The 13,336-nt window shown below is 38.6% G+C and overlaps 1 protein-coding gene across 2 annotated transcripts in view; it reads right to left on the reverse strand.

Moving 5' to 3' along the window:
• ANKRD27 (ankyrin repeat domain 27) overlaps window positions 1-13,336 on the reverse strand; it is a 494,829-nt gene that overhangs the window by 228,309 nt on the left and 253,184 nt on the right. The window lies entirely within an intron of this gene.

The raw sequence follows: 13,336 nt of genomic DNA on the forward strand, positions 1-13,336 counted from the left end.
AGTCTTGGCACTGAGGACAAGGAATACTTGGCTGCATGATTGTAACTACTTTCATATCAGCCATATAAAAGACTGGAATTAAAGTTTGGCAGATGTGTACTCTGTCACAAACACACATAGCTTAAATTCACATAAGGATCTAATGGAAATTTAACTGGCAGCAAGCGCTATACCAAACAGATCTGTGTAGCACTGTGCAGTTATGAATTGTTTTTGCAGCTTTCAAAGTGTGTGCTTTTTAGGCTTGTATTAGGTTCTCCCCATTGTCAGCCTGTAACCCAATACCATACTGTAGCAGCATGGAGAAGAAACAGAACAAGCATTTGCAATGCAATAGGTCTCACATCTTCTTGAGTTAGAGCTATTGGCATTGTAAATTCATAACTGGACTTTTCTTGCCACACAGAATGGTCAACCCTGTCTCATACTTTTGTCTTTTCCTGCCATGTTTTGGTGGTCACTGGCAGCTACTGACAAAAGAAATCACAAGCCCTTGAGGGGAGACAATGGAAAATAGGGCTGGAAAAATATTTTCGTTTTATTTTAACAGAATGAAGTCTTGCGGGTGTTCTTACTTCGCATTTCAACAAAGCTCTAATTAAGTTGACAACAGCAGAGCAGACTGAGAAGATTTATGGCCACAATAAAGGAGTTAAGAAATGTTAAGCAATGCTCTGTGTGCGATGTCCTGAGTGCTGGCAGGGAGTGGACCTTGAGGAGAGACTCCAGATGCGAGGCTAAGCAAGTTCCTTGCTTCTAGGTTTAGCTACATTATACCAGAAAGGGCACATTGTGGCTTTCGTGAGCAGTGAGCTAAACAACTGGGTGTTTCTTTTGTAAAATAAGCTTTTTTTTTTGGAGCTAGAGGTGAGGACAGCCCTGGAATTAACCAAAAACAAATGTCAGCAACATGGGAGGAGGTGGGAGGAATGGAATGCTGCAATAAAATGCAGGAAGCTACCAGTCTAAAAAACCCACAGTGAAAAAGGAGCACCAAAGAAATGCCAAAGTAGTCCGTCATTGCAACAGATAAAGAAACCAAAGTGGAATAATACAGTAGATGGTCACTGCTCTGAAACAGAAAAAGGAGGGAGAAAAATACAGAACTGACCACTAGCGAGCAAGAATCTTTAAAGGACACTGCAACCAACAAATGAACTTGCTTAAGCCTTAAGAATTATACTGAAAGTATACACAAGGCTGAACACTTGTGCTCAACCTAAAAAGGGAGCGCAAAGTCTGGGCAGGGATAACAATTGATGGCCCAGAGTACAAAAAGTGAATTTAGACTGGAGATGTGGGACAGCGGCACACCTGATGCATGAGAATACATGAAGAGCATCACCACCCGGCCATCTAACCACTGGCTGAAGCCCATGTTTTTTTAGCAGGCTTAGTAAGCCAAGAGGTTAAGTTTAGTTTGCCCATATTCTGCATACATATTTGATAATTGGAGCTAGTCTTTGATCAAAGTAAGACAGTTTCAAAATTCAAGGGAAAAATAAGTATACAGCTGTGAATATGCAGCTCTGGAAACACAAAGCAAAGCCCAATATACCACCAGTAATGTGCATGACAGCATTATATCACTTATTAGTACTTCATGAATAAAGTCTTCGCAAGAGGCTAAGTGAGGAGCTACAAACATTGGTTTCAGATAGAGTCCTGGGAAAAGAGTACCTTGAGGAATGTTGAATGACCCACATCTCTGTATAAAGGGGATGTTAACTACCCCTATGGGGATAGCTACGGATAGCCCACCTATAAATAAATACAGACTTGATGGAAGGTAATTCAGAACCTGGGCCTGCAGGAGAAGAGGGATATTTATCAGTGGTTTTATTCATTCTGCAATTACGTCTCACATTGTACTATATTCAGAGGCACTGTGCAAAGCCTCTGAATAAAGGCTTGAAGCATGAGGCCCATATGTGAACATAAAAAGTTCAGATGAGAATATAGAAACTGGACAAAATCCTTCTCCTTTACTGCCAGGAATGAAAGAAATCAAAAACATGGCTGGCAGGTACAATGACACCCAAGACAACATGATGACATGCAAAAACAAAGGGATGGTAAATCCGGGTTTTGGGGGACCGGCCAGGGAAGGTCTAGTTGGAGGGATTAAAAATTCAGTCAAGGATGACCCTGAACTTCCGTAAGTCTCAGACAGACCACCTCCTGGAATTGGGTATGTGTTGTAAGAAAATTAATACATTCTCAAATCTGAAAAAAAAATATGCATTTGAGCCTAAATGTTACCAAACCCTACTGAAGGGGAGAAGCTCTGTCCTTGGCTATAAATCCTGTACATGTATTGAGAGGCTGCATAATAAATTGAACAGAGGTAACATATTAAAAGTCCTTTCTGCAATCTATCTAGGCTTTGAATAACAAATACAAACAATACTGAGATAGTTAGATTTGAGTCGAATATAATCAACTTAGACAAAGCGGACACCGTAGTAATGTGGGATATAGAAAAGACCGGTGAACTTTTTTTTTTACAGCCACGCTCATCCGCTTAAGGCTTGAAATATTAATTTAGTTTTTTCATTCAACAGCCACATCCCATTATATTTAATAGGACATCTTTGGTTAATCTAAAGTTTACAAACATATTTCAAACAAACATAACTATTTGTTGAGGAGAGCAAAAGGACAAAACACATTCAGCTGCACGGTGGCCCACTAGAGGTGACTGGTGACAGGAAAAATGGAAGATCCAACAGAGTAGTAAGTAATGCACAAGGACCAGGCTGATAATTGGTCTTGTGTCACCTTTCCCTTATCTAATACACATAGGGGGTCATTACAACCAGAGCTGTTTTGGAGGAAGCACCGCCAACAGGCTGGCGTGCTTGAATGGGGGATTACGACCACGGCGGAAGCGCCGCGGTCGCACCGCCGGGACCAGCGGTTTTCCGCCACTTTTGTCCCGGCGGAAGTAATCCTCCAGGGCAGCGCTGCCATTTGGAGCTGGCTCCTGTGTTGCGGCCCAGCGGTGATCTCATAATGGTCACAGCGAGAGGGTGGCTGCATTGGTGGCTGCCCGGCGGTCCAACCTTGGCGGGCGGCTTCAGCCGCCCGCCAAGGTTGTAATGAGGGCCATGGTAAGTCAATAAGAATGTGTCCAGTAGGCTGCTTGTGTAGGATTAGTATGGAATCTGTCTGATTGCTAATGAGAATATAAATGAACATTTAAGAAAATGCAACATTGTGTGTTTACAAGAACGTTGGACTGAGTTTACAATCAAGGTTTTGTTGATTTATAATAAGGAATCTCTGAATTAGAAGGAGTATAAATATAGACAAAGAAGTGGCCTTGCATTATATACTACTGCAAAACTCAATTTCCCAGCTTGGAGATTGCCCAAGAACGATGACTCAATGCTTGCTCAAAATATCATACATTAGAGCATTTACAATGACAAAAGTAATTTTATTATCTGATATTTATTGGATTTTTTGGTTTGGTAATAACTTTAGCATAATTTGCTGACACTTTATGAAAAAAAAAACTTCATCCAACTCAGCTCCTTCCTGGAAAGTGTAGGGGTGATCTGTCAAGTGGGAGCTGAGAAAATATGTTTTCCAAGCACAATTCCCCATAGGAACTTTGGACACAACTACAGTGAAAACAGACCAATACTAAATTTGGCAGATAGCTAGATGATTTGGTGTAAATGTGCTCAGACGTTTTTAAGAAATTAAGGTTAAAAATGTAAAGATACCTAGCAAAGCTGTACTACTAATGCAGAACTACCATGCAGTACTGCAAGGACAAAACATGCAATCTGATTGACTGGTTGCAACATGAAGAGAAAGTTGTGTCAGTCATTTTATGACTCTGGGAATGCATCCCTGTATTGTCAAAAACAAGTGAAAATAAGCAATACGGGGCACACACAGGGTATCCTGACCTCCCTAACTAGACCTCTTGGGAAGGGGGGGGGGGCAGAAGGCACCCTCTGGGCTTAAATTAAAAAACCAACATCATGCTGCTTACAGTTGAAGGCAGTGTGCAGCACAGGCTAAGCCTAATTATCTGTGGTAATCTAATAATACTTTGTTAATAAAAACTCTAGAAATTCACTAAAATACAAAGATTAAAGTGTCGCTATATTTAGGTATGGTTATATTGTAATTTACGTTTGATATAAAACTAAGAAATTCACTAAAGACAAAGGATAAAGTGATATTATAATTGGGTGAAAATGTCAGTTAAAATGTTACATTTTAAACTTCTAACAACACTGAAATTCACCAGTTCTAGTTAGCTTAAGAACCATAACTAGTATTCTCACCATGCACTACTTATTATGCTTAAAGTCAGTAATATCCAGGCAACTGGGGACTTGTTCGAGGCAATGAATTTCAAATCAATAACTTGGGATTTGACTTTATTGGGCGATCCTGGAATCATGATAGTTCTCTTTGGAACTTTATTTACAGTTTGGGGGATGGATTACTCTATCAAGTGCATTATATCCTATGGCACCTGCAATAAGGAGGACATGATATCCATCGTGTTGTGATGAAGTAATCTATCTGCCAAAGCTTTAAACTAAGCCCCAATATTTGGTTTGAAGAATAATCTAAGCAGTCATTATGTTATGAGACTAAAAAAATTTGAGAAACCTCAGAGTAGAAATATACAATTAGATGACAAGGGAATCGAGAAAAAGAGGGTTTTAAATTAAAAAAATGAAATGTATGAAGATGATTGGCTAATTGGGCAAACTTTATTTTCGACAGGATTGCCAGGCAGCCTCTTTCATACTGATTCCGCTTTCTTTGCCTTTGGATATTTAATGAATGATTGTGGCACAGGTAAAGGTTCGCCCTGCTTTCAAACGACAAGATGTAGGACATTGCTTTGTATCATTCTGGTAGATAAGGAAGACAATTCAACGTTAGGATAAGGCACTGAGGTTTACATAATGCTTGGCATGAAGAGTTTGGCTGAACCTACGTTTTTGTTTTCATTTGTGATCTTTCAATAAGAACTTGCATGGCTGAAACAAACAGATAATCTGATGATGTATTTCTGTGAAGCACTTAAAGGAAATAACAATAAGAGTTTTAAATATTAATTTTTTTCACGAAGTATTAGTTTTAAGGAAAGCTTGTGATCTTTCAACAATAACTAGCATTGCTGAAATACCATCAGGAATTAGATGATACGTACTTTTGATGCTCTTATTTGAAGAACAGTTATCACCATGGAATTAGAATTATTGGCTAAGGGCTCTAAAAGTGGAGGTATAAGAATGGGGAGAACATAGCTTTTTTCTGAGACCAGTGGATAATGATTAGACTTATTGGTTGAGCCAGAAAAGGAGATTATTAGAGGTTATGTAACATTGCCTTGGGCTGAACAGGATATGATTATAAAGATGGGTTACTACAGATTATGTGTGCATTATTTTATGCCACACTTGTTTATCAGGTGAATCAGCGTCGTATAAATCGTTTAGGCTCAATGAGCATAGATCCACAACACACCTTTTAGTACTGAATAACGGGTTTCTGATAAATAGGTATTGTTGAAATTTCATCTATTCAAGCCATTTAAGGTTGTATGATTGAATCTTCTAAGTACTGATCTATCAAAAAGGTTTGAAGGGCCTCTGTTCTGAGTATCTGAGGACTGGAGTGGATAGCTTGGTAGGTCCCCCGGGAAAAGAGAACCAATGCCCCATATATTTGAAATGAATCTGTAAAAGTCTGTATTAGTTTAATTAGAAAGGTGGATACCTTATATTTTTCTTTATAAGCACAGACAGTTTTGGAAAACCTATGTAAATAGATAATCATTTCTGGATTATAAAGGAAGTGTTACACCTGTCTGACCTCTGCGTAAGACATTTGGCCTGCTTTATTAGGCTTATATGGAATATAAAATCGTTTTCAACTGATCAATTTGAAATCTTTCAAGAGGCTTGCCACAACTTTAGGCTTGATTGACCCCAGAGCACTGTTACCCATATATTGTAATATATTTATATGGTGCTTACTACCCCTGACACGTTGTTGAAACACTTTTCGGCGAGTAGCACGCTACTCCAGAACCCAGAAGGATTAGTGGTGGATTAGTATAGGGAAATAAGAGTACATTATTAGTATTCGTATAGGGAGTTATGAGTTAATTTGAGTGGAGGACATGTGAGTCTGTTAGTTGGATTGAATAGAATAATGGAAGGATAGAGGAGGGAAGAATCCAGAAGAATTATTTGGGGGATCATAGTAGTAGGATGAGATCTGGGATGAGTAAAGGATAGGTGGAGGACTGAAGAGTCTGCAGAAAGGATTAAGGAGATCACAGTAGTAAAATGGGTTTTGGGATGAGTCAAAGGAGAGATAAATAAGGGAGAATTTAGTAGGGTTGTTTGGAAGATTATAGTAGTAAACTGAGTTTTGGGATCAGCCAGGAGGGGTAGAGGAGGGGAACACCTAGGAGGGTTATTTTGGAGAGAGGAGAATGGGTATGGGATTAGTCAGAGGGTGGATATAGAGGATAGAATGATAGAGGAATAGAGCGATGGTGAGACAGTAACGCTTTCAAGAGAGTAATTTTCCCCTTCTTGTACAATAGGACCAAAGTAGTAAATATATGGACACATGATTACATAGTAAAGGAACATATGGGGAAGGAATATAATATATTGAGAATTAAAGTTGCATCATACAAACACAGACTTTCAAGAGTTGCAGTACTTGAAGGTAATTTATGTACTTTTATAACATTTTATCGTTCCTCAATTTTTCAACAGCGAAATGCTTGTATATAAATAGTTAATATAATATTTACCTATTGTGATTGATAAGTTACAAAAGAGAGACTCATAAGCATCTAATCAAACAACTTTGATAGAAATTATGCAATGACCTATGAACATGTCAAGCGTACAATATACACACACATATATACACACACACATAATATATATATGTACAAATATATATATATAAAAAAATACCTACACATACATACACTCACACATACATATACAAATAGCTATTATACGTATTTTAACAAAGAAATATACATATCTAGATATATACATATAATCAGATTATAAAATGTTTACATACACGGGGATATGCAGTCCAGTGCGGTTTGAGTATGGTGGTTAAGTAGGAAAAGTCAACTCGTGAGTAGTCTTCTGAAGATAAGATAGTTATCTGTGGATCTTATATTTGGGAGTAATGAATTGGATACTTTGGCCATCTGAACAGAGAAAGATGTACCACCTATTGTCTTTTTCTTGTATGGTGGTGTTTTGAGGCAGGGTGCCAATCTTGAGCGGAGTTTTCTTTGTTGAATGTATTTGGTGATATTATTCCTGATGACTGTTCCATGTATTGCTCTGTGGGTGATACAAAGCATCTTGAAAGTGGATCTTCTGGCAACCAGTAACCAATGTAGGGCCCCCAAGGGAGGGGAGATGTGGGCTTGTGGCTTTATATGTAGGAGTAGTCTGGCAGCTGAGTTCTGAAAGCGTTGTAGTTTTTTCATACTAGATAGAGATGATCCATGGTAGAGGCCATTGGCGTAATCCAGTTTACATAGTAAAAGAGAGATAGTAGCCTACACCTTGTGTGGAAATCCGAGGTGGGGAAGGATGCATCACAGATTTTTCATGGTGATAAAGCTTGATCTTGCTAATTTGTCCACTTGAGCATTCATTGTTAACTTGGAGTCCATAATAATTCCAAGGTTTCTTATTTCCTTAGATACTTTAGGAGGTGGTCCCAGATCACAGAGTGGGTCATAATTTTCCAATCGCCATATGTGAGTATTTCTGTTTTGGAAGCATTCAGTTTGAAATGACTCCATGTCATCCACTGATCAATGGCTGAGGCAACTGACTATTTGTGATTTTCCAATGTCTTTAGGGGCATTCCAGTTTAAGGAGCATCTGTGTGTAATCTCCATAGTTGTAGCTTGTGATTTGAAACTTATTGATCATTGCCATGAATGACATCATGTAGATGTTGAAAAGCATGGGTGAGATGACTGAGCCGTGAGGGACCCCTCCTTTCCTTTTGTGAAGTACGGTTAGGATGAGAATGGATGACATTATTTCTGTTTTGAAGGTAGGATGTGATCTAGTCGAGAGCAGACCCCCCTATGCTGGCTTCCTATTTGTATTAGGGTGTCATGCTCAACTGTGTCAAAGGCAGCTGGAAGGTCCAGGAGTAGTGCAGCAAATCCACTGTGGTCCATTGTGTTTTTTAAGATCATCCCAGATGGCAATGAGGGCAGATTCAGTATCTGTCCCTGGGCGGAATCCAATTTGGTAGACTGAATGTATAGAGTTATCTACAATAAATTGTGGGTGAAAGCTGCTCTTTCTATAAGTTTGCCCAGGAAAGGTCCATTTGTAATTGGTCTGTAACTCTTGCGGTCGTACGGATCCGGATTTGTTTTCTTTAATAATTGGCTTATGTATGTCTTTTTAAGGATTTCAATAAAGATTCACATTGTTAAAGAAATATTGATGAACCTTCTTACTGGTGTGGAAGCAGAGGTATAAAAAATAATGTTTTAGAAGATTTGTGGTGGACAAGAGCAGCCGGAAGGTCTGCTTGCTTTGACTAGATCCATCAATTCACTTTGTGATATTTGTTTGAAGGAGTGCAGAGGCTGGGTTGACATACTCTTGGAGGAGATTTTTGGAAACTGTTTGGTGCTGGTGGTTTTCCTTTGTGTTAACTAAGAGTCCAATGTGTTTGTCTTGGTTGTGTAATGATTTGCCAGTATGTCTGTGAAATCTTGAGTAATGGGATGAGCTCCTTCCTTGCATTTAGGTTTTCAAAATTTGTTGAGAATTTTATAACAAAATGTATTTGTGTATATATATATATATATATATATATATATATATATATATATACACACACATACACACATCTCATTTTGAATTGTGTCCGAGTAGTACCTTTTTTTAAATTTATTTTTTATTTATTTTTTAGCTTTTTTCATTGAGGATTTGTATATTCTGTAAGGTTTGCACAGCTGAAGTTTGTCTTGAATGTTGTTTGTTTTGAGCCAGGTTCATATTACAGCATTCTGATTTGCTGTTTTGTCTTTTTAAGTTCTGTATTTCTCCAAGGTGCTTGTTTTCTTTAGTCCTGTTTTTTTTCCTGAGTGTTATTAGGACTTCAAAAGCTTCCTGTAGCCATTCAAAGTTTTTGAACAGAATTTATTGTGTCTAGATCTGTGCTGGCTGTTAGTTGTGTTTATAAGTATTCAGAAATGAGTATGCTCTATGGTCGATAGGTAGATATATGTAAGGTGGTCTTGGGTGTGTTGATATGTGGTGTATTATGTTGGAAAATTACCAAATGGTCTGACCATGTGACTGGTGTATGCTGTGAACAGTAACTATATCTGGGTTTGCAAACATGACATCTAGGATGTGTCCAGCAATGTGTGTGGGATTGAGTAGAATCTGATGTATGTTCAATGTGACTAGGCCTTGATGATAGCTTTTGGAATGGGCATACTGGGTTTGTAAAACCAAATGTTTAGGTTGGAGTATAGTGTTATAAGGTTTGAAACTGTGTCTGAGTGTGTTGAATTGCTAGGCAGTGGCCTGTAAAGGAGGAGGAAGTTACAGGAGGAAGTTGGTGTAGGGTTGCATCTGGTGATGAGGGCCTCACAACCTTGTATGGAGATTTTGTCTTTTTTGCTGAGATTTATTGCTTGTTTGAATATAACAACTATTCCACCTCCTCTTTTGCCTATATAATTTTGTGTGATGGTTTGATAGCCTGGAGGAACGGCTTCTTGCAACACTGGGGCCATGTCATCTCCCAATCATGATTCAATTATGAAGAATAAGTCAGATTGTGTGTCAGTGAGTAGATTGTAGATGTGGTGCTTGTGATCAAGAGTGATCAAGCATTTATGAGTAGGCAGTTTAAAGTGTGTGTATTGGTGGTAGTGTGACTTTGCTTTGTAGAAGAGCGATCAGTATATTTTGAAATTGTAGCAGGTATGTCATTAGTGCTGATATTAACTGGTTGAGGGTCATAATATTGTTGTTTTTCTATATTGTGTTCTTCATCCAGCAGGTTTAGAAAGCATTTAGTTGGGTCTGTGCATGTTGGTGAATATCTACCAATATTCTGTGGGCCTTCAGGGAAGAATACAACACATTATATGACTTATTGCTATGATAGATCATATATAAATCAATTATGTATTATCAAAGACTGGCATGGTTACGCACAAATGAAAATAAACTGTCAATAGGAATTGTTATAGTTAATCAAGTCAGATTAGAAATGGGTTTATCTATGGACAGTTATTTATATGTTAAGTACTGTTTGACTTGAGTGATATACTGAAATTAATTGTGCCTTTTACCACCATATTTAATTATTTTGTAAAAAGAAGCTGGATATTCTACTGTTTGAAAGTTTGTCTTTGCATTTATGTCAATGTACATTTTTGTGCTTGACGTTTTATAATTTAATATGTATGTATATTATAGAACTGCAAAGCAAGTGTTGGCTGTTTGACTGTTTATGAACAATACTCATTTTAAGAAAAAACTTCCTTTTGCTTTAGTCACAAAACAGAAACCTTCATGTGAACATAACTGAATCACAAACACATCTTTCCAGGGTTTCTTTAAGTGGTTAATACATCTGCATAACAAAATAATATTTATAAGAGTGAATCACTGTTCTAGTGTATATTTATATTTGAAAACAAATGGTGGCATGTATGAATATGTCAAAATAACCTATTTTTTTAAATACATTGATTTATTTTTATTTTGGGTTTGTAATTCATGTTGAACTTCCCACCAATAGTAATACAAATTGGTGTGGTTATTACAGTTGAAGTATTGGACTTACTAAATGGAATATACTAAGTATATGTTGTTATATTTTCACAAAAATTCCCTATTTCTTAGAGCCTTTTAAGCCTCTTTGAACAGATGACTGCTCCAGGTGAAATGGTGTTCAATTTAGTGTTTTTCCATGTGGGAAAGGGAGGGTTGGGGCTTGTCTTGGCGCCAACTAAGATAGCCACATAATCGGGCCACCCTCAGAACATACAATCTGCAATGGTCCATTGTTGTAAATACCTAAATTGACGCAACTCCCCACCCCCAGCACAAAATAAGAGAAACCCAAACATACACAGAATCTGGCAGAAATGGCTTTGTAGCGTGTTGGGAACTTGCCTGGCTGAAAGATGATTTTGCTGTTTTAATAAGCCACAGGCAAAGAGTGCTGGAGGCTGAGTAAACTTCACTGACCCCCAGTAGCAAGAAAATATGCATGCGCAGTGTCCTCTCTAGAAACTTGGTGGGAGCCTTTCAACAAGAGATGATGACATAGGGGACTGGCTGAGAGTGAAGTGGAAAGTGACGCCATCTTGCCTGCCTTGTCCACCCTTGGAGCTTGAGGGTCTAATGACCCTGTGACCAGTGAGCTGAGAATGCATGAACATGCCCATCTGAAACTCTGAGGTTTTGGAGGATGCTTGAGTGCCCTAGGTGCTCGATGCTGTAGCTTCCCTCGCAGTCTAGGGGGAGAGCGCACAGGAACTGCAGGGGATTGGTGCTCGAAGACTTGTAGGTGCAGTGCCTTCCCCACATTTAGAAATTACCATAACTTCTGCAAAGTGAGATGTTGGTGCGACTGCCAGGCCTAGAGGTTGTACTGACTGGTACGGCACGAGCTGTGCCAGAGTGGGTTACAACCTAGCAACTTTCTGGACTGAAGGGTGGTCTAGGGCTGACAGGCCATGTAACTCGTAGCCTGTGCACTGTGGTGATCATACAACAGAACCTCAAGTCTCTTTAGATACAAGAGGCTCCTAACATTTAATGAGCAACATAAGAAGAGACTGTGCATGCTCTGACCCCACGCACTGAGGTAAGATCCATTATCCCTAAATATATACTATGAGGTTAACTACCTAGGTGGCATGCTGACTTACTAAACTAGTACTGCTGCACTTGAGATTACACCTGTACCTGATGGAAGAGGGAGATACTGAAGATAGCTTAGAATAATTTAGCTTCCCCCATTTTGCATTTTAATGGCTATCAGGAATTTGAATAGCAGGATCTGTGGCCTGTTGTAGGGAAGGCGTGTGCTGCCTGCAAGCCAGAACCTATTCAGTCGTACAGACCACACCTACTGAACATGAAGTATATTGAATGACACATTTTGTCACTTGTGAATATCTTCATAAACATGGGTAAATAAGACAAGAAATAAAGCAAAGTTGCATATGATTGTTGTAAGAAAAGCCAACATCAGGCGAAGTCTGACAAACCTGCTCAGGACATGGACAAGCAAATGTCCGATCACCCTGCTCAGGTATAGTCATGAAGCGTATGCTTCCAGACATGAAAAGCAGCCTAACAACAAAACATTCCAAAACTAATTCTCTCATGATACATTTAGATGAAATGAGCAATGGTTAGATAAGTATGATGAAAGACAAGATTTGGCTGAACTTGGAGAGTCAGACCTGGAAGATGGAGCAATTGTCTCAACTGAAACTTTATAATGAGAGAAAACACTGACTGCAATCAAATACAAAAATGAAAATTTGGACTATATATATTGTCAAAATAACATCAGAATCTTTGGAATTCCAGAGTCTTGGAATTTGCGGAAGCCTAACTTTTTGTGGAAACACTCATTACACTCTTCGGTTAACATCACTTCACATACCTATTAGTGACAGAACAAGTTCATGGGTTTCTTCACCCAGTGAAGCCAGTCTTTGCATGGTTTTTAAATTATTATGAAAAACAGACATGAATGAGAAAGGACAGCTGGAATGTCAGGGCGATGCCCTATTTATCTTATCACAAGTGTACAACAAGTCAGACAAGCATTCAAAAATGTGAAGTTTGAATTGCATAAGACATAAGTGATAAACTCTATGCTCTACCCTGCTCTTCTAAAGGCCTCTAATTCGGCAAAATAGGCTGACATTTCTGAAAGAAAATACAGTAAGGAAATTAAACAGAAAAGAGGAGAGGCATGATTCCACATAGGACCAAACTAGTGATGAGGCCCAAGCAGTGTGACAGGTCTAGACAGCACCAATATATTTTCAAAAACCCCTTCAAATTTCCAGCTTTCTTAGTCTTTGTTGAAAATTTAGTCTTTGCAATGGAGTTAAGAATGTATATTATTTTTACTGCTCCGTATGACTCATTTTCCTGAACAGATTTCTGGCTTACGTCTACCAGTAGAGGACCCTAGTTTACTGTTCTCTAGTCCCTATTAGAACAGGTCATTCGCCTGTGTTGTTAAAGATTGAGCTCCGGAATGGTCAGAAAGA

This window comes from Pleurodeles waltl, chromosome 12 (genome assembly GCF_031143425.1).
Source record: "Pleurodeles waltl isolate 20211129_DDA chromosome 12, aPleWal1.hap1.20221129, whole genome shotgun sequence".
NCBI classification, from domain to species: domain Eukaryota; kingdom Metazoa; phylum Chordata; class Amphibia; order Caudata; family Salamandridae; genus Pleurodeles; species Pleurodeles waltl.